At 43.9% G+C, this 27,513-nt stretch overlaps 1 pseudogene; it reads right to left on the reverse strand.

Annotated features, from left to right (window-relative positions):
• Positions 1-306: 306 nt before the first annotated feature.
• LOC116330630 lies at positions 307-27,201 on the reverse strand (annotated as a pseudogene).
• Between the last annotated feature and the right edge of the window lie 312 nt (positions 27,202-27,513).

Raw genomic sequence — 27,513 nt, forward strand, 5'->3', positions numbered from 1 at the left:
TTGAAAGGGCCTGTAGTGAAAAGAACTACATATCCCGCAAAAGTGACCTCACTTCCAGTTTTCAAAGGTAATGGATGTGATAGTTCCTGCTGACAACGTGATGACATTTATTCCAACTGTGAACAGCTGATCAGATCAGCAAAGCGTTTTCTTGGGTTATATTGTTTTTATTGTTGCATGGGCTTTTTACACAATTTTTGCAAAGCCATTAGTGGAAGGAAACGGCGACCTGGGACAAGTTGAATGCATGATATGTAACTACAACTTCTCCTTTTTCATATGCAAAAGATTTTTTTGCTCTAATTTATTTGGTCGCAATTCTGCCGGGACTTAAAAATAGTTGCACAAATGGGATCACAGCCACTCCCATTTAGAAGGGCTAAATAGCTCTGTGTTTTCTGTGAGATATGTATACCAACCCAAAATGATCACAGATCCATCCTGGCTACCCCACTAAAAATTTCCTGGCTGTGCCAAGGCTCATGGAGCCTTAGAATTTTCATCATTTTTCTTCACGTTTACACCACTTTTGGCTGCATGAATGACATAAAAAATTAAGCTAGTGCAAGTCACTTAAATGATTAAAAGTCTTTATAGAAAATCTGTCAAGTTTACATAAACAAACCAAAAGAGTTAAATTAGAAATAGAACACTATATAGACGGTGCTGTGATGGTCTCTTGATTGAGTCTCACAGAGACTTCAGTGCTGTTCTCAGGAGCTGTAAGGTCCACAGAAAAGAAGTGCAATATTAATAAATCATTGTTTCATATCCAGATTTTGCAGTGTTAAGTGCTTTACAATCAAACTTTCTATTAAATATGAAAGAAAAAAAGCATATGCTATGCTGCAAAAATAATATAACTGAGCCGTGCACTGCAGCTGCTCACTGACTGATGAACTCAGCTTCTTTGAATTGCTCACCTTTCTTCTTTTTGTAAATAACAAATCCAACGGCAGCAATGCAGATGAAAATAAGAAGAACAACCACTGTAGCAATGACTGGAGCTGTTGTGTCAGAGGGATTCTCTGCTCAGTAAAAAACACAGAAGATAAAATGTGGTGATTAAGCGGGTTAGAATAGAAGAAGTCCACCCTGTATTCATCTAGCTACTATAAAAACCACATACTAACAGCTCCCCAAATGTAAATAAGCCAAAAATAAATAACCAAGAGAGACACTTTGATGAATTTTGAAATATAGAAGTTCCAAAATCACTCTCAGAGTTACAGGGTCTAACAGTGAAATTTAATATTAACCCTAGTAACAGTTTGTATATGATGAACCGCGAAAACACATCCATTGAAAATTAAATTAAACTACAATTAAACTATAACAAGTTTCTTGTTTTTCTTCTCTGTTGTGATCTTCATTAGGTTTTCTTATAGTGATAACTTCAAGATTGGAGTCCAAAGAAAAAAACACAGGACAAATGATTCAACCCACAGTATCAGCAGACAAAATAAATCAAATGTGTTTCTCCCAACTTAATCATTACCAGTTCTCTCTGCCCAGTTGGATCTGATTACTGTTCTATCCGGTTTGGTGATGATGTTTTTAACACCAGAGAGCTGAAACACACAGTTGTATCTGCTCCAGTCTTCAGGTGTGACTGATGAAACATTCAACTCAACACTCATCTGGAAAGTCCCATTATGGTTGGGGATGATTTCTCCAAGATCCACACCTTCATGAATCTCCTGGCTCTGTCCGGATAGAAACCTGTAGAGTAGCAGCTAACTGGAGAGGAGGGAGTCTTCTGGAGGAGAGACACTGATGGAAGAACTGGAGAGAGGGAAGATTGGAAACAGGTGGAGTGAGAATGGATGGAAGTAAACATGAGAGAGGAAAAATGGGGGATGACAGAAAAGAAGAACAAAGATAAAGACATTTAATATGACAATATAAAAGAAAAATATATTTTAAAAGAGAAGCATCCACAGTGTATATATTAGATGAAAAATAACACAGTAGCAGTACAAAATATGTGTGACTGGAACTGAAGAACCAATTGGAAAAAAAGAAAAAATATCAATATGCAAATCAAAAATTCAAATTACTTTAGTCATTAGTGTTAGGGGCTGGGTCTGTGACCAGGCATTTTGTAATTTTCTTATATTATATTGAATATGTGCTTACTTCTTGTATGGCTATTATTAGTTAGGATTTAGTTAAGTTTCATTTTAATTTAGGTTTCCATATACAGCCCCTTCTGAAAGTCTGTTCTTGTCTCTATGTAGTATGTGTTTAGTTTTACTCTTCCCTGTTTCCCCATGTTTCCATTTTCCCTGATCACCTCCTGTGTGCTTTTAGTCTGTGTGTTTTTCACTCAGAGGAAATTTCTTTTTGTTTTATTGTTTGTGTTGTCTTGATCTTATTGTGTATTGGTGCGTACAGTACTGATTTTATTTGCATGGTTTTACCCTGATATTTATATTGCATGTTTTCGTGTTGTTGCATGATATTCTTGTAATTCACTGTGGACTGGGTGGACAATAGCAGGCACCTGTTGAGGTGTGGACATGCTCTGAAGCGACCAATTACCCACCAAACTGACTTGTTAAAGGAGAGGGTGAGCACAGAGACGGAAGGAAGGAACTCGTGAAAGCCAGCGTGGGAAAAGACGGACCTGCTGCCTGAGCATGGGGTTCGTCGGGTCATTTGGAGACGGACCACCTAGCGTAAAGCCGTGACCCAGTCCCGACAGCAAGAAGGGCGACAGTGAGAGACGATGCGTATAATCGATAGCAAGGCAGAGGTACACATGGACGACGCAACAGCAATTCTTCCCATTGTACAAAAATAAAGCCAAAATATCCCGCTTGTGGGAGTTGCACTTTTGTAGCCATAGTCTGCGCAGTAGTGACTTGAGGTGGAGCGACTTCATCAAGCTCCTCACGCCCCTGTACACTTTTGACATAGCCTGGCTTCTCAAGTTTATATGCTGATGGGTTAACCGCAACTGATGAAACATTCGTACATACAATCCCATCACTATTATGAAAAAGACACAGCTCATCATCTTATAGTCGTACAACATCTGAAATCACATGAATTTGTTTTCTATTATATTTACTGGCTTATTGATCCTATTATTAGTCAAGCACATTAGAGGGCGCTGCTATAAATAGTAGTTGTCATCTGAGCGTGTACATGTCGCTGCTGTCTCAGCCTAAATTGGAGGTACTTGTGTTGATTGGTGTTACTCATGTTGCAGAGATCACCAGAGATTCCTGAAGTCTCCATCACGGCTGGTATGTGTCTATTTGGTGCCATATGTATTTTATTTCACTCAGTGGTAAACCAGTGTTGTTTATAGGTCGTAGCGGCAGAAGCCTCCTATGAGCCACTTTGTTAATAAATCGAGTGATGCCGTTTGATTGGTACGTAACTATATTCACAATCTCTGCCTTTTATTGTCTTTTATAGTAAATACTCATAGTATGATGCATTGCAGGAAATGTGGGCCTCAGTGGGCAGCTGATAGCCTTACAGCAGGGCAGCTACTGCTTTTCCAAGCTATGCTGACAGAACTGCTGCTGCTTTGTCTTCTCTTTTGAGTTTCCTTTTTGTTTGTCTTTTCTTTCCGCGTTGCTGCCAGCTCCCTAGAAGTGGACATTTTAGAGAACAGTGGAGACATACATGCCAAATGTGGAAACTTGTTGATGTACATGTTAATGAGCTCTATAATTCAATTAGAGCAGTCGGATGGAAAACGATTTGGCATCATGCTGTGACGCCAGCTGCTCTAGATCCAATGTTTAATTTATTTTGATGTATATTTGTCTTTTTTAAAGTTTTGATTTGTAAACTTTTGTTTTGCTTTACACTACTGGAAGGTGAAAGCAAACGGCCCGAACGACTGAACCTGGGAGGGAGAGAACAGGCAGAGGAAGGTCCATCCTGTGAACAAGGCTGGTGAAGGCGAGCAGGAAAGGCAGAAGGAGGCTCAAACGCCGGTGGTCCGGGGGTAGTCCTGGGGGGAAAACCAGAGTCTGTCAACCCCATCGAAGGAGGGCGGCCACGGCGAGGGGCCTGGGCCGGCACTACATTACTGTCCGGAAGAACATGTGCAGGTTTAAGTCTGTCAGCACACATAGTCTCCCTTCGACTCCCAAAATCCAAAACAAAATGTTTCTGGCCCGGTTTGATAACCCTGAATGGGCCGTCATACAGCGGCCGCAGCGGTGTCCTGTGGGCATTGTGCCTGACAAAAACAAACTTAGCAGTCTCTAAAGTCTTTGGAACAAAAGTGTCAGGCACGCAATGGTGCACCGGACCAGGAACCCGAAGTGAATGCAAAAGTGGGTTGAGAGATAGCACCGCTGGATCGAAGCAGGGGGGAGGGTTCTCGGGCAAGAATTCTCCAGGCACGCGGAGGGGCTGACCAAACACAAGCTCAGCTGGGGAAGCGCCGAGATCCTCCTTAAGCGCAGAGCGCAGCCCAAGCAAAACCCACGGGAGGCGGTCAACCCAATTGCCATCCTTCAAGGAGGCGCGAAAAGCAGCTTTAAGCGACCGGTGGAACCGTTCACACATCCCATTAGCTTGTGGGTTGTATGCGGTATAAGGTAAAATCTTGTGACTGCGGCAGAGGACCCACCAGATCGACATGCACATGATCGAAACGTTTGCCAGGTATGAAGAACTGCTCCAGAGGCGCCTTGGTGTGATGTTCTTCCGGTTGAGTGAACGCTGGCGCGACTTGCTGCCGCTACTCACCGCTATCTCTGTCGCTCGGATTCCTGTCCTGTTCCTGTCTCTGCGGCCCACCGGTGTTTCTGTCCGGCTGTTCCTGTCCGTGATGTGGCCTCTCAGGATCTATGCACTGTCTGTGTGGGTCTGGATCTTTATGTCATCGATCTACCGACTGGGCACTGGGCTCCATCAGTATACAGCTGATGAGCTCCTCCGGCTCCGCTTCTCCCTGGCTGCCCCACCGCTGGCTGCTCTTCATCTCCACACGGACATTGCCTTCCTCCCTCGCCGAAAGTACGTCCATCCATCGGGCTCCCGCCGGTATTTCCATCAGGATAATTCCAAGCCAATTCAGTCCTTCTGGTCCACCTCTGGTCGCTCTCAACGGAACCCCGGCAGGTCCGTTGACCACAATGTTTTGGCTAACCTGCCTAGGTCGGTCAACACTCTTATCCAGTCTGACAGTACTTCCGTCAACTTTGGCCTACTTAATATCCGTTCGCTTACGAACAAAGGACATCTCATCCAGGATCTCCTAACAGACCGTAAGTTTGACTTTTTCTGCTTGACTGAGACATGGCAACAGCCCAATGACTTATTGCAACTCAATGACTCCACCCCCCTGGGGTTTGTTTACACCTGCCAACCTTACGAGTCCGGTCGTGGTGGTGGCCTCGCGGTAATTTATCGCGAGAACTGGAAAATCTCGCCACTGTCGGTCCCTACCTACAGCTCCTTTGAATCTGTTGTTTGTCAACTTTCAGGACCCACTCCAACTGTCATAGCTGTCATTTACCGCCCCCCAAAATTTTATTCTGTTTTTATAAGTGACTTTGCTGATCTGCTGACCAACCTAGCTACTGTTTCCCCTAATATAATATTGCTGGGTGACTTCAACGTCCACGTGGATAACTGTGATCATCCTCTTACCAAGGACCTTTTATCCTGCTTTGATAGCTTCAGCCTTAAACAATACATAAATTTCCCTACCCACACTAAGGGCCATACTTTGGACGTAGTCTGTTGTTCTGGACTTACCCCCTCCAACTGCACAGCTGACGAGCTGCTAATCTCGGATCATCTACTTCTGTCCTTTAATGTTCACATGACTTTCTCTATAATTAACAATCCTCGTATTATTTCTTTCCGGAATATCAAGAATATAAATCTTGATATCCTTTCTTCTGCTCTCTCTAGCTGCTTGTCTCCTAACAATTTGGCTATTCAAGACGATCTAGTATTTTATTATAATCATAGCCTTAGTAGTATTTTGAATTCTCTTGCTCCACAAAAAAACAGAACTGTACTCTTTTCTCGCTCTGCACCCTGGTACACACCTGAACTCTGACTATTGAAAGCTAAAGGTTGACAGCTTGAACGTCTTTATAAGAAAACTGGCCTTACTATTCATAAGGATATGTTTAATAACCATGTTCTGTTTTATCAGGAATGTATCAGTCAAACTAAATCTGCCTATTATTCTACCATTGTCTGTTCAAGTGAGAACTCCACCAAGACCCTATTCTCTTTATTCAACTCCTTTAACAGGCCACCTGATTCTCTGCCTGCTCATCTCTATTCATCTAACTTCTGCGACTCTCTAATGCTATTCTTCACTGACAAAATTCATAAAATACTCCTAGATTTGGTCCCTAATGCCCAATGTAGCTCCTCTGTCTTAATTCCACCCCCTTCTCACTTCCTCTCGGTTTTCCAACTTCCATCTTTAACTGATATTGCTGATCTCATCCACAAATCAAAGCCTTCTACCTGCCAGCTTGATCCTATACCCACTGTCCTTGTCAAAGCCTATCTACCCCCTCTCCTTCCCCTCATATCTGCTATTATTCACTCTTCACTCACCAGTGGAACTGTTCCTGCTTTTTTCAAAGTTGCCGCCATTACCCCAATCCTGAAAAGAAAACAGGTCTAGATCCCAACAACTTTAACAACTTTCGCCCTATCTCCAATCTACCATTCCTTTCAAAAATTCTGGAAAAAATTGTTGCTTCACAAATCCATCTACACCTAACTGATAATAACCTTTACGAACAGTTCCAGTCTGGTTTCCATCCTCTGCATAGCACCGAAACTGCTCTTATAAAGATAACAAACGATCTTCTTATGGCAGCTGATTCTGGTCTCCTCTCCATACTTATTCTCCTTGATCTGAGTGCAGCCTTTGACACCGTCTCTCATCCCATTCTTCTTTTCAGATTAGCTTCTATTGGTCTCTCTCATACTCCATTAACCTGGTTCAAATCATACCTGTCTGACCACACTCAGTTCATTCAGTTAAAATCCTTCACTTCTCAGCCTTCTCCTCTATCTACTGGGGTGCCCCAGGGATCTGTCCTTGGGCCCCTCCTTTTCATCATTTACCTTCTTCCACTCGGACACATTTTTCGTAAATATAACATTCAGTTCCACTGCTATGCCGATCACACCCAGCTTTACCTCTCTACCAAACCCGATTCTACTCTTCCTCCACCCTCCCTCACCCTCTGCTTAGCTGAACTCAATTCCTGGTTCTCCTCCAACTTCCTTAAACTCAACAGCAATAAATCTGAACTTCTCCTGGTCGGCACTAAACGATTACTATCCAGAATTAACGATTTCTCTCTCACTATCAATAACTCGTTGGTCCCTATCTCTCCCTCTGTGAAAAGCTTGGGTGTCATTCTCGATAGCACATTATCATTTAATTCACATATCAATAATGTCACACGTGCAGTATATTTTCAACTCCGTAATATCAATCGCATCCGCCCTTTCCTCACTCCTCATGCCACTACCATTCTCGTCCATAATCTTGTCATCTCTCGGATTGATTACTGTAATTCATTATTATTTGGTCCCACACAAAAATCTATTAACAAGCTCCAACGTGTCCAGAACTCTGCTGCCCGTATTATTACTAGGACTTCTGCTCCCGGTTAAATTTCGCATCCATTTTAAAATAATCCTTTATACATTTAAGGCTATTCATTCCTCTCTCCACCATACCTCTCTGATTTAGTACAGATGAACCTCCCATCCCGGTGCCTCAGATCTTCATCTTCTCTTCTCTCTGTTCCTTCCACCCGTCTGATTACAATGGGGGCAGGGCTTTTTAGTTGCTCTGCCCCTCGACTTTGGAATTCCTTACCCCTGACCTCAGAAATATTAGTTCATTCCCTCTTTTTAAGTCCACTCTCAAAACTCATCTGTTTAAAATTGCTTATGTCTAAACCTCTGTAACTTTTATCTGTTATTCTTATTACTGTGTATATTTCCAGTTTTGTGTTTTTATTCATTGTACAGTGTCCTTGGGTGCTTTGAAAGGCACTATTTTTAAATAAAATGTATTATTATTATTATTATTATTTATGAACCTTCGCACGCTGGCAGGGAATGCACGCCGACGCCCATTCCTTAACAGATTTGCGAAGGCCTGGCCAAACAAATTTAGAGCTGACCAGTTGAACAGAGGCCCGGACCCCCGGATGAGAGAGAGCATTTACCGAGTCAAAAACTTGACTCGCCAGGAAACAGGAACCACTGGGCGAGGGCGGCCAGTGGAAACGTGGGTGGCTGTAGCTCAGGTGGCAGAGCAGGTCAGCCACTAACTAGAAGGTCGGTGGTTCGATCAGGCTGCTCCAGGCTGCATGCCAAATATCCTTGGGCAAGATACTAACCCCATGTTTGCCTACTGGTGGTGGTCAGAGGGCCCGGTGGCGCCAGTGTCCGGCAGCCTCGCCTCTGTCAGTGCGCCCCAGGGCACCTGTGGCTACAATGTAGCTTGCCGTCACCAGTGTGTGAATGTGTGTGTGTGAATGGGTGAATGACTGAATGAAGCGCTTTGGGGTCCTTAGGGACTGAGTAAAGCGCTATACAAATGCAGGCCATTTACCATTTACCATTAACGTCACAGACCAGGAAGGGACCACTGTCCTGCACGGGTCTGTCCTCCAGTATGAGGCCCGTCTGGGTGGATTTAAGCGCGAGGATGTCCAGGTCAAGGGTCTGATTGGCAGCCATGGCAGAGTAGTCAAGGAAAAAACAGTCAGCCACATGATTGGATTTACCATTTACCATTAACGTCACAGACCAGGAAGGGACCACTGTCCTGCACGGGTCTGTCCTCCAGTATGAGGCCCGTCTGGGTGGATTTAAGCGCGAGGATGTCCGGGTCAAGGGTCTGATTGGCAGCCATGGCAGAGTAGTCTATGCCGAGAAAGACGGAAGAAGCCAGCGCAAGGAAAAAACAGTCAGCCACATGATTGGATTTATCAGCCACGTGCCGAATGTCCGTGGTAAACTCAGAAATGGCTGCCAACTGGCGCTGCTGGCGTGCACTCCATGGATCAGAAACCTTGGACATGGCAAACGTCAAGGGTTTGTGGTCCACGTATGCGGTAAAGTGAAGACCCTCGAGAAAAAAACTGAAATGACGAGTCGCCAGGTGGAGCGCCAGTAGCTCCCTGTCAAAAACGCTGTAATTGCGTTCGCTGTCACGCAGCGTACGGCTGAAAAAGGTGAGCGGTTGCCAGACACCCAAGATTCGCTGTTCCACCGCTATGTCCAACGCATCGGTGGTCAACGAAATCGGCGCTGAGGGGGATGGGTGGGCCAGAAGGGCAGCATTAGCTAACGCTGACTTAGCATCAGAAAACGCTTGGATGCTTTCCGGAAACCAGTCAACTGAGTCCTTAGCCTTCTTACCTTTTAACGCCCCATAAAGGGGCTTCAGCAGATGTGCCGCTCTGGGGAGAAAACGGTTGTAAAAATTCACCATCCCCAAAAATTCCTGCAGTGCCTTAACGTTCGTGGGACGCGGAAATTCCGAAACAGCTCGGACTTTGTCAGGCAACGGAACCGCGCCCTCGGCGGAAATACGGTGCCCAAGGAATTCGAGAACCGGCAACCCAAACTGGCATTTGGACGGATTAATAATCAGTCCATGCTCCACCAAACGCTGAAAAACCTGACGCAGATGGAACATGTGCTGCTCCTTCAAGCTGCTGGCCACCAGTATATCATCGAGATATACAAAAACAAAGGGCAGCCCGCGCAAGACCGAGTCCATCCGCTGGAAGGTTTGGGCAGCACCTTTCAGGCCAAACGGCATGCGCAGAAACTCAAAAAGGTCAAAAGGTGTAATTACGGCGGTTTTGGGGACATCCTCCACGCGCACGGGAACCTGATGATATCCCCGTACCAAATCGATCTTCGAAAAAATCGAGGTCCCCGCAAGATGGGCGGAAAAATCTTGGATGTGGGGAATGGGATAACAATCGTTCTCTGTCACATTATTAAGACGGCGGAAATCCCCACAAGGTCGCCACCGACCATCAGATTTAGGCACCATGTGTAACGGAGAAGCCCGGGCACTATTTGAACGCTGCACAATGCCCAGACGCTCCATGGTGGCAAATTCTTCCCGAGCGACAGCCAATTTGGGAGGGTCGAGGCGGCGCGTGCGCGCGCCCGAACCCCGGGGGCCCTACAGTAGTTACGTAATGCTCCACCCCATGCTTCGTCACAGTGCTCGAGAAAGTGGGGACAGTGAGTGAGGGAAACTCAGAAAGCAAACACTGAAAAACGTCACCTGAATCTACTGAGCTAGCATGCACCACGGGCTGAGCACCCCGAGTCAAACAAGGTAATGAGGAAAATGATACAGCATCAATTAAACGTCTGTTAGCAACATCAACCAGCAGTCCGTGAGCACAAAGAAAATCAGCGCCTATTATAGGCACAGAGCTAGCAGCAACAACAAAGTTCCACTGAAAGTCACAGTCATGAAAGCAAACAGTCACCAACCTTTCACTGAAGGTTTTGATGGGAGAGCCATTAGCCGCTGTTAGCAATGGCCCGCAGCCCTCAGCTAGCCTGTCCGAGCCAGCCGGGGGAAGAAGGCTCTTCTGTGAACCGGAGTCCACCAGGAAACGCCTCCCCGAGCATGAGTCCTCTAAGAAAAGCAGCCTTTCCTTGTTGCCAGCGGTCGCAGCTGCTACCGAGAGCTGACATGCCCATTTCCCTAGGTCTGGAAACTGCAAGGCGGGAGACAGCGCCGTGCCTTCGCTCCAAAACGCTGGTGATAAAAGCAAAGCCCTTTTCCGCGGTACCGCCGTGCAGCGATTCTGGCCACCGTGGACGAGTCGGAGGGCCCCTGAAGCATCGGTGTGGGGGCGGGGGAAAACGAGTCCTGAACAATCGCCTGGACGCCGAAACTCCTGGTAGCCAGGAGGATGCCTCTTTCGCCAGGGAGCGGTAATCCTTCGTGGCCAATAGCGGGGAGTTGGCAAGGCCAGCACGCACTGGAGCCGGCAGCTGTCGGAGAAAGAGGTGGGTGAAGAGAAATCCTCTGTCGTCCGCGCCCAGCAAGGACAGCATGCTCTCCATGAGCTCGAGGGCGGTGCCGTCACCCAGGCCCGCGAGGGAAAGGAGTTTCTCAGCCCACTCAGCATCAGAGAGGAAGTAACGCCGCAGCAGCAGCGCCTTGAGGGCGGTGTACTTGCCTTGGGCTGGGGGTTCCCGGAGGAGAGTCATCACGCGGCGGGTTGACAGCAGGTCAAGTGAGGCCACCACATGGTGGTATTTAGTATCGTCGGCTGAAACTCCATGAAGAGCAAACTGAGCTTCTACGTGCACGAACCATGAAGGAAGATCGTCAAGCCAAAAATCCGTCAATTTAAGTGCCACAGCAAATGCAGCTATCGGCGGAGATGAAAGTCCGGCGGCAGCTGATGCTTCCAGGCCGGAGCTGGCTTCGTTGTCGAGCCTTAGCATGTTCGCTACAGGGGTCACCAATGTGGAGGTATGTAACAACGACAGGAGAGGTCTCAGTGTCTCACTCCAACTTTAGTAACTGACTCTCAGAACTTCACATACAGTAAGCGCCAAAATCTCCACCCCAGCACTTCCCTTCAACTTGGGTGTGAGTGGAGCCACCTGGTGGTCCGCCACAGTGTAATGTTATAAATACTTGGATAATCCTCAGAGGGTCCGGATTTTTACATAAAGATATTTTACTCAGTCCTGTAGAAAGTTATATATTTAAAAATATATGATCCTCTCTGGTTATTCTGGTATGAATGACTCTGCATTACTTTATGGTAAATAGCACACTATTGGCAAAAAACAGTGAAAGAATTCCAGATCAAAAATTTTTAGTTCAACGTACAAGTGATGACCTTTGACCTTCATCGGGTTTTATTTAATTGTAAGAGATTACATGTTCTCTTCATGCAGCCGCGTACATTCAGTGTTTAAAACAGAAACTGCAGGTCTGAAATCAGCAGGTTTCTGAAACACCCAACTGAGGTACTGTTAATGCTGATATATAGTGACACAGTTACATGGGTGATTAATCCTTTTGACTTTTTGTCTCTAACTTTATCAATAAAACAGCTGCAGCTTTCACTGACAGCACATGTGGTACTTTAACCTCTGTACTGTTTTCATGAGTTAATTTTGCAGTTAACATGTGAACATGTTGGATGATCTGTCTGCTGTCACTTGGGCTGCCACAAACGATTATTTTGATAGTCGACTAGTCACTGATTATTTTTGCAATTAGTCGACCAATCACATCATGCATCCATTGGACGTAAAACGTACAGCTTATTGCACCATCTGTTCTTATATAACTATCATTAGCTTACAGCTTGAAGTTAAGGTATGTGCTAACTAAAAATAAAGACATGATGATAGTCTTTAATCAAATTTGCAGATTGTCTCGGTGGAGCTTAATAAACTCGGCCATCTGCTCCTTGCTATCTAAAATATAACAGGACACTGGCGTAAATTTTAGACCATCTCACACTTCTGTTTAATCAGTTTTCTGTTTGTTTGTCTAGCAGTGTGAAAACTATAAGTTTTCAAACTATAAGTTTTCACACTTCTCAGTTTAATCTCAGCCAAACCGATTTCATTCAGGAACAAATAAAACACTAAAAAAGCCAAACAATAACTTTTTTAAGTTATCTAAGTGACATATATATCATGTTTAACCTGAGTAGCCAAAGACCACAGGGTCCGAAAACGATGTGCTGGGAGTTCACTGTTCTCGCCAGCTCTAGTGAACCTTGAACCCCTGGCTAGCTATCGAGCAGGTGGGTAACAGACGTCTCCGAAAAAGTCAGGGCACTTTTGCAAATATGTGATGTCTTGATAAGTCGAGCAGATATTTGAAGTTTACACAGCTACATTCTTGCCTGAAAATATGTTCAAAGTTTATTTTGTGACCCAGAAAGAGTAATAAGAGTAATATTAAAACTAAGTAGCTGCCGCCATTGTTAGAAACTGGAATTGGCTGGGCCGCGCTATGAATTCTGGGATAGCTTGGGCCACGAAGGATACACCTGACGCATCCTTTAAATCTGGGGGAAAAGAGGCCGCATTTGGATGAGTCTTTGAATTTGATGACCCTTCGTTGCCTCGCTGTGACATGATAGGCCACAAATGCGGCCACTGAAGGATACTGCCCCTAAATTTGGACAAAGCTACGATACCGGAGACTGCTTAATCCTCTTCTTTGGCACTTGGCGCAGCTGGCATCCTTGTACATGCAGTGCTGCCATCTTCTGTGTCAGTCTGTTATTACACTCTCAAATCCTACTACTTACTAAATTAGTCGTCGACGATTTTGAAAGTCAAATTGTGACTAGTCGACTAATCGTGGCAGCTCTAGCTATCACTGGGTGGTGCTGAGGTCTGAATCTGAGGGCAGCTCCTGTAATCACAAAGTGAACATAATCACCACAAACTGAAATATAAAATCTACCTCTCAAATCTAAAGTAAAGCTGACCCTTCCCTGTTCTCACACACTCAGGATCTACTCTTCTACTCTTACATTTTTTCAGTTGTACAATTCTGCTGACACCTGACATATGAGCAGTTTATTTAAAACTAAAAGGACAAAGCCTTATATACTATTTAAACAACATATATAAACAGATTTTCCAGTATAATGTTTACCTTTGAATTGTTGGCGCTTTGTTAAGTCAAGTCTCCAAAGATGAGATGATGGAGCAGGTTTCAGTCCTGGTTCCATCTGCTTCTGAACCATGGTCACCAAAATATGGAGGTATTATCAGCAGTGTTTAAGCTGCTGCCTGAGTACGGATATTATGAAATATTAATGCTTCAAATTATCTCTCTTAAAGGACGTAACCTGTACGGAGTACTGCACATTTAACTTTGTGAACATACCTATGGGCTCAAATTGTGGTCATAAATATTTCGTACTTTTTGTGAACGGAGTTTTGTAACCTTGTAAACCAAAATATCTGAAAATGTTATGTCTGTGCTTCTATAGATGAGAATTTGTGTGTGTGTGAAAAAGATTTGTGTTTGTAAAAAATATTTACACAAGTTACACATTTTTTTTTGTTAAGGTCCGTTTACAGATACAAAGCAAAAACCTACGTGTAAAACTCTGCACTCAAGTTCCCTACATGTGTGTGAGTTTCAACTTATGAGTGTGAATTTTGACCCATTTTTTCTTCCTTTCACTTGATTGGTCAATGTCATGTCAATCACAAATTTAACAATCCAGTCAGAGAATAGATGGGTTTGGCTGTCGGTGGGATGCTTTACTGAGCTTTAGGTCCTGGAAGGTTAAATGCCCTTTCACATGCCAGTGTTTTACTTCATCACCACAAAGGAAAACTGTTTGTGTCTCAGTTCGATTATTTTTTTGTACCACAGGTTTACATGCTTATACAGGGACCTCCTGAGCCTTTTCAACCTCGGGGTGGGGGGGGTGGGGGGGGGGTGGTGGTGGAAATGACACACTCTTCACTAGACAGGATACTTACAAAGCTTTCTTCGTTATGAATGAGCGATACATGTTTTAATTAACTTTTCAAGATAATACCACACAAACTCTTGTAGAGGATACAAAGTCAAAGAAATACGTGCTTCGAAACGACAAGGAGCAGCACATAAAGCTGCTGCACAAAAAACGACAGAGTGCAGCGACCAGAGCAACAAAGTTTGGATCCTTCGCTCTGAGTTATCGGTGAGCGCAGCGCATGCTGCGTCCGTTGTGAAAGGGCCGTTATGCTGCACAGTGTAACTCACAGCAATTGTCCCGGGTTAGCCCTGACTTTGTGTTAAAGTAATACTGAAGTAATAATGGTATTTCTGACCACTGGCATACCACAACTTTATCCTTTCAACAGCTACCGAAACTTAAGGGACCTAGCTTGCATGAGTCTTATGGGATATTCGTATAGAGATCCTACAGCTTCAAACTGTATTACCCGTCTAGCACCTGAAGCTCAGTAAAGCACCCCACCGACAGCCAAACCCATCTATTCTCTGACGGGATTGTTAATATTGTGATTGACATGACATTGACCAATCAGCTGAAAGGAAGAAAAATTAGCTAGGTCCTGACACCTAGCTAACATCTCAGGGCCTAGCTAAGTTCGTTAGCTACGGATTAGCTTACAAACAGATTTAACTTATCGAAAAAGTGCGTCGGGGCCTCAGGTCCCCGGGTTGTCCAGTTTACTGAAAAACACCTTAGCGTGTCAGGATAAAACAGTCGGTCGTGGTTTTGTGACGTAAACGCTGGAGCTCCTCTCAGCGTCCCCGCTCTATCTGCCATTCCCGAATACAGATACGCAAGTTTCTCCGTAACTGCAGCTGCCAGTCAAAGCTGTTATGATGACATTGCACCCCAATTTAACAGCATAATAGTAGTAATTAGAATCAAACTTATAAGAAAGGAGACCCCTTAAACATAAATCAGCATGATGAGAACTACTTATAATGAAAGAAAGCATCTTTGGATCTATTTTTGCATCTATTTTAGTCTGACCCCAGTCCCATCTGCTCACATGGAGGAGGCGAGGTTTATAAACTATACTGCAGCCAGACACCAGGGGGCGATAGAGATGTTTTGGCTTCATTTTTGGGGAGCTGTTGCATCTTCAATGTTTTGTACATTGATCCTACCTCACAAACCATCCTACCGGTTGTTTCTGCTCATGTGCTGTGCATGCGCACAACACAAAATTAAATGGCAAACCATCCTATCTTTGTGAATATGAGCTACAAGTATATTTTGACGGGTAAAATTAAGTCCCAAACTGTCCTGCCTTTATGAATATGAGCTCTGATGGGTAAAGTTAAGTGGCAAACCATCCTACATATTTAAATTTATGCTGGGATTATTGTGTGACAGCAAAAATGTGTATAAACTATGTACGGTAGGATAGTTTGGAAAGGTCGCAGCAGCTGTGCCAACAACATTGCTGGCAGTGTCTGTCTGTTTCAGGCCGGTGCTACGAGGGAGGAAGTGAGAGCCCCAAGTGTTGAGTGCGGCTGGGCTGTGAGGCGACACGCCCATCAGAGAGAGACAGGGCTGAGACAGGAAGTTCCTCCTTGGCTTTCTTGCTGGCGTGGTCTCTATTTTGGAAGAGGAATTCCTCTCCTGTTTTTAAATATAATTAACATTTGCCAGAGTGTGGCAGGAGAGTGGCAGCACCAGACTGTGGGGGGGAATAGTGTATGAGAAACATTGTATTGTATTATTTCTTGAATAGTGTATACTTATTCCTGATGAGAGAGATTTTAGCATACAGAGAACATTTTTATTGCATAAGTGTCTTTTAAAATTGTGTTTAATTTCATTTTTTTTCTTCATTATCTGGAATAAGTGGTGTGTTTAAGACCTGCTAAGTCTCTGTGCACTGAACGCGTATTCACTTGCTCCTCTCCTCCTTGTATGCGAGAGAACTTTCTGGTGGGACATTTACACCTACCAGCTTTAGTGGCTACATGTTTACGTTCATTCCTCGTCAGGTCGTCTGTTGTGTTATATGCCATGTTTTCAGGCTGTCATGTTTCATGTCCCAGGTATTCATGTAACTCATGCCAGGTTTTTTGATGTTCAGTTCTAGTTTACCCAGTGTAGGTTAGCATTTAGTTTCTTATTGGTTCGCCTTGCCCTTTGTTTTATAATGTTTATATAGCCTTATTAAACAGCTCGCCTTTTAACATCAAGTTTTGTTCCACGTTCCTCTGTGTCTCACAATGCAGTCTGCTTCTGCTTACTGTGACAATTAGAGGCAAAGAGTAACAGTTTTTCAGCAGCTTCTGCTGAATGCTATAAAAAGGTATACATATACCAAGTTCAGTCGTAAAGCTTCTTTCATGTATGTTTGCATTACTGCCATTTGAGGCCACAGTTGGCTATTCACTGGAATCAGAATCAATACAGTACAGTACAATTCTACTGAAACCTATGTGGAGTCTATGTTTTCAGGGTGCGTCTGTGCATTTTAAGGGTGAAGCTTTTTTCTGGTTGTTTGCACATTGTGGATAAACCTTTTGTCTGAAGAGAGATACCAGTGTGATTTGGCCAGGTTAAAAGAGAGTAACTTTCACGACATGGAAAACTTTAAGCTCAACATAGCTTCTAGTGCGCAGTAGTGCGCATGCGCCAACCAGCGTGCAGCCTGTTACAGTCGCTCCTGCTTTTTCTCTTAGTTTAGCTCTGTTTTCTTACGTATTCTTTTTTTTCTGACTTGTATTTTCATCCGTTTATTATCTTTACTCAATCATGTGGATTGAGAGAGTTTTTGTTCTTCTGGTGGCCGTGAAACTTACTTTTATCAAGGAACGGGACCGCGGCACATCTCCTACACGCACGGACTGTTTACTCCAGAGATCAGCTGATCGCCTTGATGCCGGCCGGCTCGCTGGCCAGACCCGCAGAAGTACCAGCTGAAATTTGGAGGAAAACACATCGGGGATGCAGAGGTCAAGGACAGAAAAGTAGAAAGGAGACGGTGAGACAGCGGAGACTCGAAGCGAGGAGGAGGTATAAACCGTGTCTGCCGTCTATCATAATCGTTATCGAATAAGATCGACGAGCTCTCAGCACTGGTACGGAGTCAGAAGGAATACTGAGAGTGTAGCATGATGTGTTTCACTGAATCATGGATGCACCAGGACATTCCTGACGAGAATGCTTCCGTGGAAGGATTCCACACTGTTCGGGCGGAGAGGGACAGCATCGCTAGTGGTAAGCGGAAAGGAGGTGGGCTTGCTGTTTTAGTTGACAACCGGTGGTGTAACCCTGCCAACATGACAATCAAAGAAAGGATTTGTTGCCCGGACATTGAACTGTGTGCTGTTGGACTCAGGCCGTATTATTTACCCAGGGAATTTTCTCACGTCATCTTGGTGGCTGTTTATGTTCCTCCCTCTGCTAACCCCACAGCTGCATGTGACACTATCCACTCTGCCATAGCCCGGTTACAGACTCAGCACCCGAGTGCCTTTATTGTAATCTCGGGTGACTTCAACCATGTATCACTGGACATTCAGACAATATGTGGACTGTCTGACCAGGGGAGAAAAAATTCTAGACCTACTGTATGCTAATGTCAAGGATGCATACAGCTCCTCCTCCCTCCCCCCACTTGGTAGGTCAAATCATAACTTGATTCACCTCACCCCCCGCTATGTGCCAATTGTGAGGAGGGAACCTGTGACCACGAGGAGCGTTAGGAGGTGGTCAGAGGAGGCCTTAGCGGAGCTGCAGGGCTGTTTCGAGGTGACCAACTGGGAGACACTCTGTGAGCCTCACGCCGAGGACATCAATGGGCTTACTGAGTGTATCACAGACTACATAACTTTCTGCACCGACTCCATTGTTCCAGCTCAGACTGTTCATTGTTACCCAAATAACAAGCCGTGGGTGACTAAGGACATCAAAGCCCTCCTCAACGACAAGAAGAGGGCTTTCAGAGGGGGCAATAAAGAGGAGGTGAGGAAGGTCCAGGTGTTACTAAAGGACAAGATCAGAGAGGCTAAGGACAATTACAGGAGGAAGCTGGAGTGGAAACTCCAGCAGAACAGCATGAGAGAGGTGTGGAGGGGCATGAAGACCATCACTGGATTCGGGCCAACCAACAGCAGGGGAGCTGAGGGAGGTGAGAATAGAGCAAATGAGTTGAATCTGTTTTTCAATAGATTCGACACCACAGTGTCTGCTCACACCCCCACAACCTCACCTGTAGTCAGCCTGGAATCCAGAGCCACACCACTGTGCCAGCCGCTCTCTTCACATGGCGCTGTTGCCTCCTGTGAGATTCCTGACACCCCTCCCCGACCCATCACCTTCACTCAATACCAGGTTGAGAGGCAAATGAGGAAACTTCACTCAGGCAAGTCTGCTGGACCAGACGGAGTGAGTCCCCTCGTCCTCAAGACCTGTGCCCCCCAGCTGTGTGGAGTCTTTCATAAACTGTTTATGTCTGAGTCTGCAGAGGGTACCAGTGATGTGGAAGACATCATGCCTCGTCCTTGTACCAAAGACGCCACGTCCCAGTGGCCCCCAGGATTACAAGCCCGTGGCGCTGACCTCCCACATCATGAAGACCCTGGAAAGGCTCATCCTGGACCAGCTGCGACCCATAGTAAGACCACATCTGGATCCCCTTCAATTCGCTTATCAGCCTCGTCTCGGAACTGAGGACGCCATCATCTACCTGCTCAATCGTGTCTACACCCATCTGGACCAGCCGGCGAGCACTGTGAGGGTCATGTTTTTTGACTTTTCTAGTGCTTTCAATACCATCAGGCCAACCTTCCTGGGTGATAAGTTAGCAGTGATGGATGCTTCTCTGGTGTCCTGGAAATTGACTGTAGAAAACATAGACGACGCGACTCCGCCTCCTACCATTGTGCAAAAATGAAGCCAAAATGTCCCGCTTGTGTAGGCTGCCATCTTGCAAATTTGGAGCCAGAGTCTGCGCAGTAGTGACTTGAGGTTGAGCGACTGTGTAACGCTCCCGCCCACACACCCGCTGGACGTGACTGCAAACACGCCCCCCTACACTTTTTATGTAGCCCGGCTGCTCGAGTTTTTTTGCTGGTTTACGGGACTGACGACTCGTTTAATTAAGGTAAATACAAACATGTCACTGTTATAAAAAAGACACACAGCTTATCATCTTATAGTTCTAAAATCACTCTGTTGTCAATTCGTTAGTTAGATTAGCCGCTAGCATATGAACTGTGTTGGAGGCTTGTTGCTAGCTAGGTAGCGATGCTACACACCTGCTACTCTTAATAGTCTTCAACACTTATGTTTTTTTATCCATTTTAACACAGCGATGAGATCATCTGCACACTCTACAGAGGCCCAAAGTTACTGTTAATATCAAAAATATAATGCTGTCCTTTGAGACTTTAACATAAGACTGTGAGTGTAATAGACTTGTACTCAAGACCGCCTAATCCGAGACCAAGACAAGACCAAGACCAGAGGATATCAAGACCAAGACAAGACCAAGACCAGAGGGTATCGAGACCAAGACAAGACCAAGACCAAGACCAAGTTGAGACGACACCAAGACCGAGACCGAGTCGAGACGAGACCAAGACCAAAACCAAGACCGAGACAAAAAAAGTCTTTAAACTGCAGCCAGATGCTGCTTCGTTTCCGGGTGTCAGGCATATTTATGTGTTTTGCTTTCGCACAGCCCTCCTCACCGCTGTCTACTGTCTCACTCACTTACTGAGAGAACAGACGACGCTCCACTTGACTGTCGCGTCTCTCCCTCTCTGTTTTTCACATAATGATATTATCCTATATCCTCGCATGTTATTGGCCACAATATGGAGGGATTGAAGCATAACTGAGCCACTGTGTGAGAGCTGAGCAGCGAAAGGAAATTAAGTGAGGGTAGAAATGACTGAAAGACTATTAGGCTCTGTTTTGAGTTTTGTTCAAAAAAGAATGACTTCATATAGGAAAAAAAATAAATATCACATATGCAGGACACCTTAAACTAGTTTTTTAATTAAGCAGCAAGGCAGAACAAAGTCGGGCCTGTATCAAGACACAGGGACTAAACCCCAATTCAACCAGACCCAGAACTGATCCGAATTAAAACAGGACTACAACAGTAACCAAGACAGAACCAGAATCAGAACTAGATGATAGTAGCACTGAAAATCATCATAGACCTGCACTACACTTATTTTTTAATTCTACCAAAGTACACTACTTAGATTCTGAAAAGTTTATATAATTATTTAGCCTTGTTGTGCAAACAAGCCTGCATAACTTAATAAATATAGAATTTGAAAAGTTACAAATGGTATCTAAAAAGAAACAGGTACTAGATACATGTTCTGATGAGTTTTGGCAAACAACCATTTGACTGACATGTGTGTCTCACCTGCTCTTGTTCCATCTCTGTTCTGTCCTCATTCTCCTCTCTCTCCCTCTCTGCTCCTCTCTCTCCCTCTTTGTGCTGACAATCAAGCCAAACACCAACATCATCAAATATACAGTTGAAACCAGATATTTACATACTATTCAGATAAAAACACAAACACTTTTTAATTGTAACATCAAATCAGACTAAATGTTTATTTTTTAGATTGATAAATATAAAAATCATATTTGTTAACTTTAAGAGTAAAGAGAGAAACTATCTGTATTTCTTAATTGCAAATGGCACCAAATTGTGTTCAAAATTGAGCCACACTTATGGAGCTCCACAGTTTCTTTTCCTGGTGTTTTGTTGACATCTCTTGATTTTCACATGTCACAGAAACAGGCTCTGTGTTTTGCCTTATATGCATCCACAGGTGTGCCACCAATTTACTCACATGGACTCTACTAACCTATCAGAAGCTTCTTAAGCTCAGAATGGAATCGTCTGGAGTTTTCTTATTAATTAACAATAAACTTAGTGTATATGTACTCCTAAATTTGATGAAAGTGATTAAAATAGACAGCTCCCTCTTTTATTCTGACATTTAACTAATTCAAAAGATATTTCAACATTTATTTATCTAAAACAAAAGTTTACTCTAAATTGATGTTTAACAGTAAAAAATAGTTTTTATGTTTTCTACCTAAAGTGTATGTAAATATCTGGTTTCATCTGTGAATATACTGCTGTGTATTGAAATTCCTCTTGTTTTGCATAGATATACTGAACAACATACAAAGCATAATATATAAAATAACATCTACCTGAGTTTTTTCTTTGAAAGAAGCTTCTTATGTCCATTGTTGTGTTCATCAGTACACAATTGAAACCGATTTAGAGAGTTTGTTTAGCCGTGGAGGGTAACAACTGAAAACATGAAATGTAAGCTAAGACTCTCTAAAAAATCAGCATTGTTGTTCGGCTTTTTATTGATCCATTTGTTGATTCACTCGAAGAGTAAGTAACGCAACCAACTGATCAGTTTGATATCAGTCTTGTGTGATACACCGTCATATTTACATTATTAGTTCAGTACGACCTGGTACCTGGTCAAACTTAAGCTGTCCTCTGTCTGCAGCAAACTCGCAGGCAGCAGCTTCTCCCCCCTCGCTCACATGCGTGCTGTGCTCAGTCGCCCAGTGCCTGAGCTCGGATCATACCAAAATTAGGGGGAATTTACGACGGTGCCCCATGCTTCTGAAAAAATGACCCGGGCTTAAACCCAGTAAGCCACCCCCCCGCTCCGCTGATGGTTGACTCCAAATCTCCCGAACACTATGTCGATTTGAGAACGGAAGACCGAAACAGCGAGACCAAGACCGAGACCAAGACAAAAGTCCGTCGAGACCAAGACAAGACCAAGACAAAAGTCCGTCGAGACCAAGACCGAGACCAAGACAAAAGTCCGTCGAGACCAAGACGAGACCAAGACCACGTAAAAGTGGTCTCGAGACCAAGACCGGTCTCGAGACATCCAACTCTAGAGTGTAATGGATCTAAAACTGTTTAAATCTTCAGAGCCCTCTACAGCCTGGTAACATGGAGACTTTAAAAACATCAGCAGAACGTTTCAGTAGTGTAGTGTGATTTGTTCTTTTCATTTAATAATAGAGTCCATATTATATCAACAGCTACATTCACTCTGGACAGAAACTAGTGAGGGGGACCATCAGGACCAAGCTGGGTTTCCTGGGTCCAGAGGTTTGGAGAAACTTCTTCCCTTTCTTTCATCACAGCTGTCCTGTGCCAGAAGTTCTGTTGACCCGCTGTAAGAGGCATCATTTAAGAAACACCAGGAAGACTGAAGCTTATCACATTGATCAAGCAGGACTCATGATCTTCACCAGCAGCTCCCTCACAGGGAAATCTTCAGCACTCCTCCGTAGGCCCGCCCCAGGAGATGGATAAACCCAGCATTTCATGAACACTGTGATGGAGACCTTTGGTTTGTGTAATGTTATAAATACTCAGATACTCCACAGAGGCGCCAGACTTTTACATAAAGATATTATATTCAGTCCTGTAAGTTATATATTTACAAATATATGATCCTCTCTGGTTACTCTGGTATGAATAACTCTGAATCACTTTATGGTAAATAACACACTATGTGTAAAAAAACTGTGAAAAAAATTCCAGATGACAAGTTTGTAGTTCAACATACAAGTGACGACCTTTGACCTTCATCAAGTTTTATTAAATTGTGTCAGAGAAAATCTCATATGCTCTACATGCAGCTGAGTACATCAAGTGTTTAAAACGGAAGCTGTGCAGGTCTGAGATCAGCAGCTTTGTGAAACACCAAACTGAGGTCCTGTTAATACTGATGTATAGTGACACAGTTACATGAGTGATTAATCCTTTTGTTTTTTTTGTCTTTAACTTTATCAATAAAGCTGCAGCTTTCACTACAGCATGTGTGGTACTTTAACCTTTACACTGTTTTCATGAGTTAATTTTGCAGTTAACATGTGAACATGTTGGATGATCTGTCTGCTGTCACTGGGTGGTGCTGAGGTCTGAATCTGAGGGCAGCTCCTGTAATCACAAAGAGAACAGAACCATCACAAACTCAAATATAAATTTTATCCCTCAAAATTGAAATAAAGCTGATTCTTCTGTCCTCACACACTCAGGATCTGAAGTTCTTCTCTTACATTTTTTCAGTATTATAGGACTCTACAGTACTTTAATCCATAGTTCCTGATTAATGAGGAGTACAAGCTGAAGTACAAGCTTTTAAAAATATGTTACTGTCTTTACAGATGTGGCAAGAGACTGAAAACATGCTATTGTTTGCACATATTTAATATTCACCTCTGCACAGGAGCTGCAGCAGGGTGCAGCCTGTTGCTTTTACAGTATAATACTTGTAATAAAAGTACAGTAACAGTAATTAGTGACTGAGCAGCCCGGGGCGTTTCTCTTGATTTCTTTAGTAAATTCATTCACCTGCACAGATTAGCTAAACAAACTCTGACAGCCGAGTGCTCATTTTAGCTAGCTAGGTCTCAGGACCGAGCTAAGGAGGGTAGTTACGGATTAGCTTACAAACACGTTTAACTTACCGAAAAAGTGCAGCGGGGCCTCGGGTCCTTCTGTCGGGTAGTCCAGTTTTCTGAAGAACACCTCAGGCTGTCAGGTTAAAACAGTCGGTTGTGTTTTCGTAGCGTAAACGCTGGGCGTCCTCTCAGAGCCTACGCTCTATCTGCTATTCCCGAACAGAGATACACAAGTTTGTCCGTGAGTACAGCTGTCAGTCAAAGCTGTTATGATGACGTTTCACCCCAATTTAACATCACCGCGGTAGGAATTAGAATCAAACTTATTGGAAAGGAGACCCCTTGGACATCAATCAGCATGATGAGAACTATTGATAACAAAAGACAGAATCTTTGGAAAAAATTATCTAAGGAGAATTAATTTATTTTAGTCTGACCCCAGTCCCATCTGCTAACATGGATGATGACATATACTGCAGCCAGACACCAGGGGGCGATAGAGACGTTTTGGCTTCATTTTTGGTGAGCTGTCGCGTCGTCCATGTTTTCTACAATCAATGGTCCTGGATTGTTGATTACCTGACAGGAAGACCACAATATGTACGTCTCCCACAGTGTGTGTCTGACAAGGTAATCAGCAACATAGGGGCACCACAGGGGACTGTCCTCTCCCCCTTCCTCTTCACCCTCTACACCACAGACTTCAGCCACTGCACAGAGACCTGCCATCTTCAGAAGATTTCTGATGACTCTGCGGTGGTTGGATGCATCAGCAGGGATGATGAGACAGAGTACCGGGCTGTGGTCGACTCCTTTGTCACGTGGTGTGAGCAGAATCATCTGCAGCTCAACGTGGCAAAGACCAATGAATTAATAGTGGACTTCAGGAAGACCAGGAAACACTTGACCCCTGTTTCAATCCAGGGGGTCAGTGTTGACATTGTGGAGGACTATAAATACCTTGAAGTACACATTGACAATAAACTGGACTGGGCTAAAAACACCACAGCACTTCACAGAAAGGGCTAGAGTCGTCTCTATTTTTTGAGGCGACTGAGGTCCTTCAACATCTGCCAGAAAATGCTCAGGATTTTCTACGAGTCTGTTGTGGCCAGTGCGATCCTTTATGCTGTTGCATGCTGGGGGAGCAGGCTGAGGGTCGCAGATGCCAACAGACTCGATAAACTGATCCGTAAGGCCAGTAATGTTGTGGGGATGGAGCTGGACTCTCTCAAGGTGGTGTCGGAGAGGCGGATGTATATATATATGTACATATATATGTGTGTATATATTGTACTATTCTTAGTTAGTGTATTGTCTGTCTTGTTAATGTTTGTTTATAATGGAGCACTGTAACAAAAAATAATTTCACCCAGGGATCAATAAAGTATTCTGATTCTGATTCTGATTCTACCTGTTTTCTTCAAGGAGCTGCTCCCGTAGTTCAAGAAAATCTTCAGTTCCTCTGGATAAATTGTACTGATGGCATTTTCAATGTATTTAACTAGATCTCTGTAATCATTCATCATCTGTTCATTAACTTGAAGTTCTGGTTTCAGTGCGATCATTGTCTTTGTCTTTGGATCAAATTCAAAAAAGCCTTCTCCATTAAAACCTATCTGTAGAAAGCCTGCAAGCTCTCCAGAGTTTTCATTCACATTACAGCCAGTCATAGCCTGCAAAATGTGAACACCTGGAAATGGAAAGAGAAACAAAGGTTGTAATGGTATGTGTTAATTGTATATTGATGCAATTTCTATTCTCAAAAGTCTACATTGTGTTCATTGACCCTAACAGGGAGCATGGATAATTTAAAAGTGTTATGTGACTATTTTTAATGGAAGATTAAGATTTTTAATAATTAAATAATTAGAACAAGTAAATATAAATATAAATATATATAAAGGAGGAATTATGGATTGGATCAACTGGTCTCTGAATGCAATTGACACCCCTTTCTCAACGAGAAGTTTGGGCTTGGGTGAGCCTGAGTGGTGAAGATATCTACCTATTCGGAACCATGGTAACAGGGTTCTTACTGATTGGAGCTGGCTTGGCCCTGACTTATCGAAGAATTAAGAAAGCGGAACCGGCTGTTCAAACCCCCACAAGGCTGCCCGCTGGGATTGGAATGATGGGAGAGGCGTGAGTTTCTCAAAATGGGCTCATTGAGTCAGGATAAGATCTTGGAGAGGCTACGGCTGCTGTGAATACTCAGAATAAGATCTCTGACTGCAGACTGGATACATCTCGGAAGGGCTAGCCCGGAATAACATCTCTGGGTGCAAAATTGGATGACATCTCGGGGAGGCACACTGCCGTGAGTTCTCAAAAATTGGCTCCTTGAGCACAAGAAGTGACAACATCACAGAACGCAAGTATGGCGAAGCTCGCGGCTCTCCAATGGGAGATTGAGAGACCAGTGTTGGACTAGAACAGCTTTGAAATTCATATGAGCTGTTCGCACTAAAGTAAAAAAATAACATCACTTATGCGGATACCCCTTTGGCGCCAGCTGCAAGGCCGGAGCTGAACAAAACACCCTGATAACGACTGTGTTTAGTCTGTTCCTTCCCATTCCATGCAAGGCCACCTGGGTTGGCTGGAAGACTGTTTACTTAGCCTGGCAGGGCGAAGGACACTGTCTCAGCTGAACTCTGGACACGCACACACATACATATACTGATACTGATAAGCACTCACCGACGCATCACCCTCCCTACCCCGGATCCAACGCCACCTCCAACGCTTACCTCCCCTCTGATGTGGACATCGGGTCAGTTGGAGGCGCAGTCGAAAGATTGCAGCGGTCCCAGATCAGATGTACACACTGGAACTCTTTCCCATGTTGCTTGTCTGTGTTTATTGTGCTATGGTGTGTTGATATCTGTGCATTCCTGTATTATCCTTTTGTGTTACACATTTCGATGTTTTTTTCCTCGCTACCTAGCCTGACCTGTCTCCCCAATGTGATGTTTGTGTATTGTATGTACGGTCGGCAAGGTCTATCATCTCGGTTGTGGGCAAAAGACCTGCAACTGACAAATAAAGGCTATCTCATCATCTCATCATATGTTTTACATCATGATTCCTGGTTTCAATTAAGAAGGACAAAAGTAAGGCTCTAAATCTTTAAAATAATTCAATATTTTTTCTGAATTTTATATTAATCAGTTTTGTTCAGATACATCTATAATAATATGACATAATTTATCAAAGAAAGTACCCCACCTTCACTTTGGTTTAACATCTGCTTCCAATAAGAAATCGAGTTTTTGAAAATTTTTGGCTGATGCTCAAAACAACTATGAGTGTACTTCAACAACAATTGAGAGTTGTTGTCAAACATTTTTTTCACCCACTCCTGTCTTGGTTCAAACATCTTCTTGCTTGCATCGCAATAAAACACCTCTGTGTCATCAACCACTGCAAAAACTATATGCTCTGAGATTTTTGGGACTCCCCAGTGTATTCCGTTACAGCTACCGTTTAAAAAAGTGGTATTCAGAATACAGTTACTTTGTTGAAATAAATGGATTACACGGCGGTACTTCCCTGTTTCATATTGTTGCGG

Source organism: Oreochromis aureus, unplaced genomic scaffold (genome assembly GCF_013358895.1).
Source record: "Oreochromis aureus strain Israel breed Guangdong unplaced genomic scaffold, ZZ_aureus HiC_scaffold_101, whole genome shotgun sequence".
Lineage (NCBI taxonomy): Eukaryota > Metazoa > Chordata > Actinopteri > Cichliformes > Cichlidae > Oreochromis > Oreochromis aureus.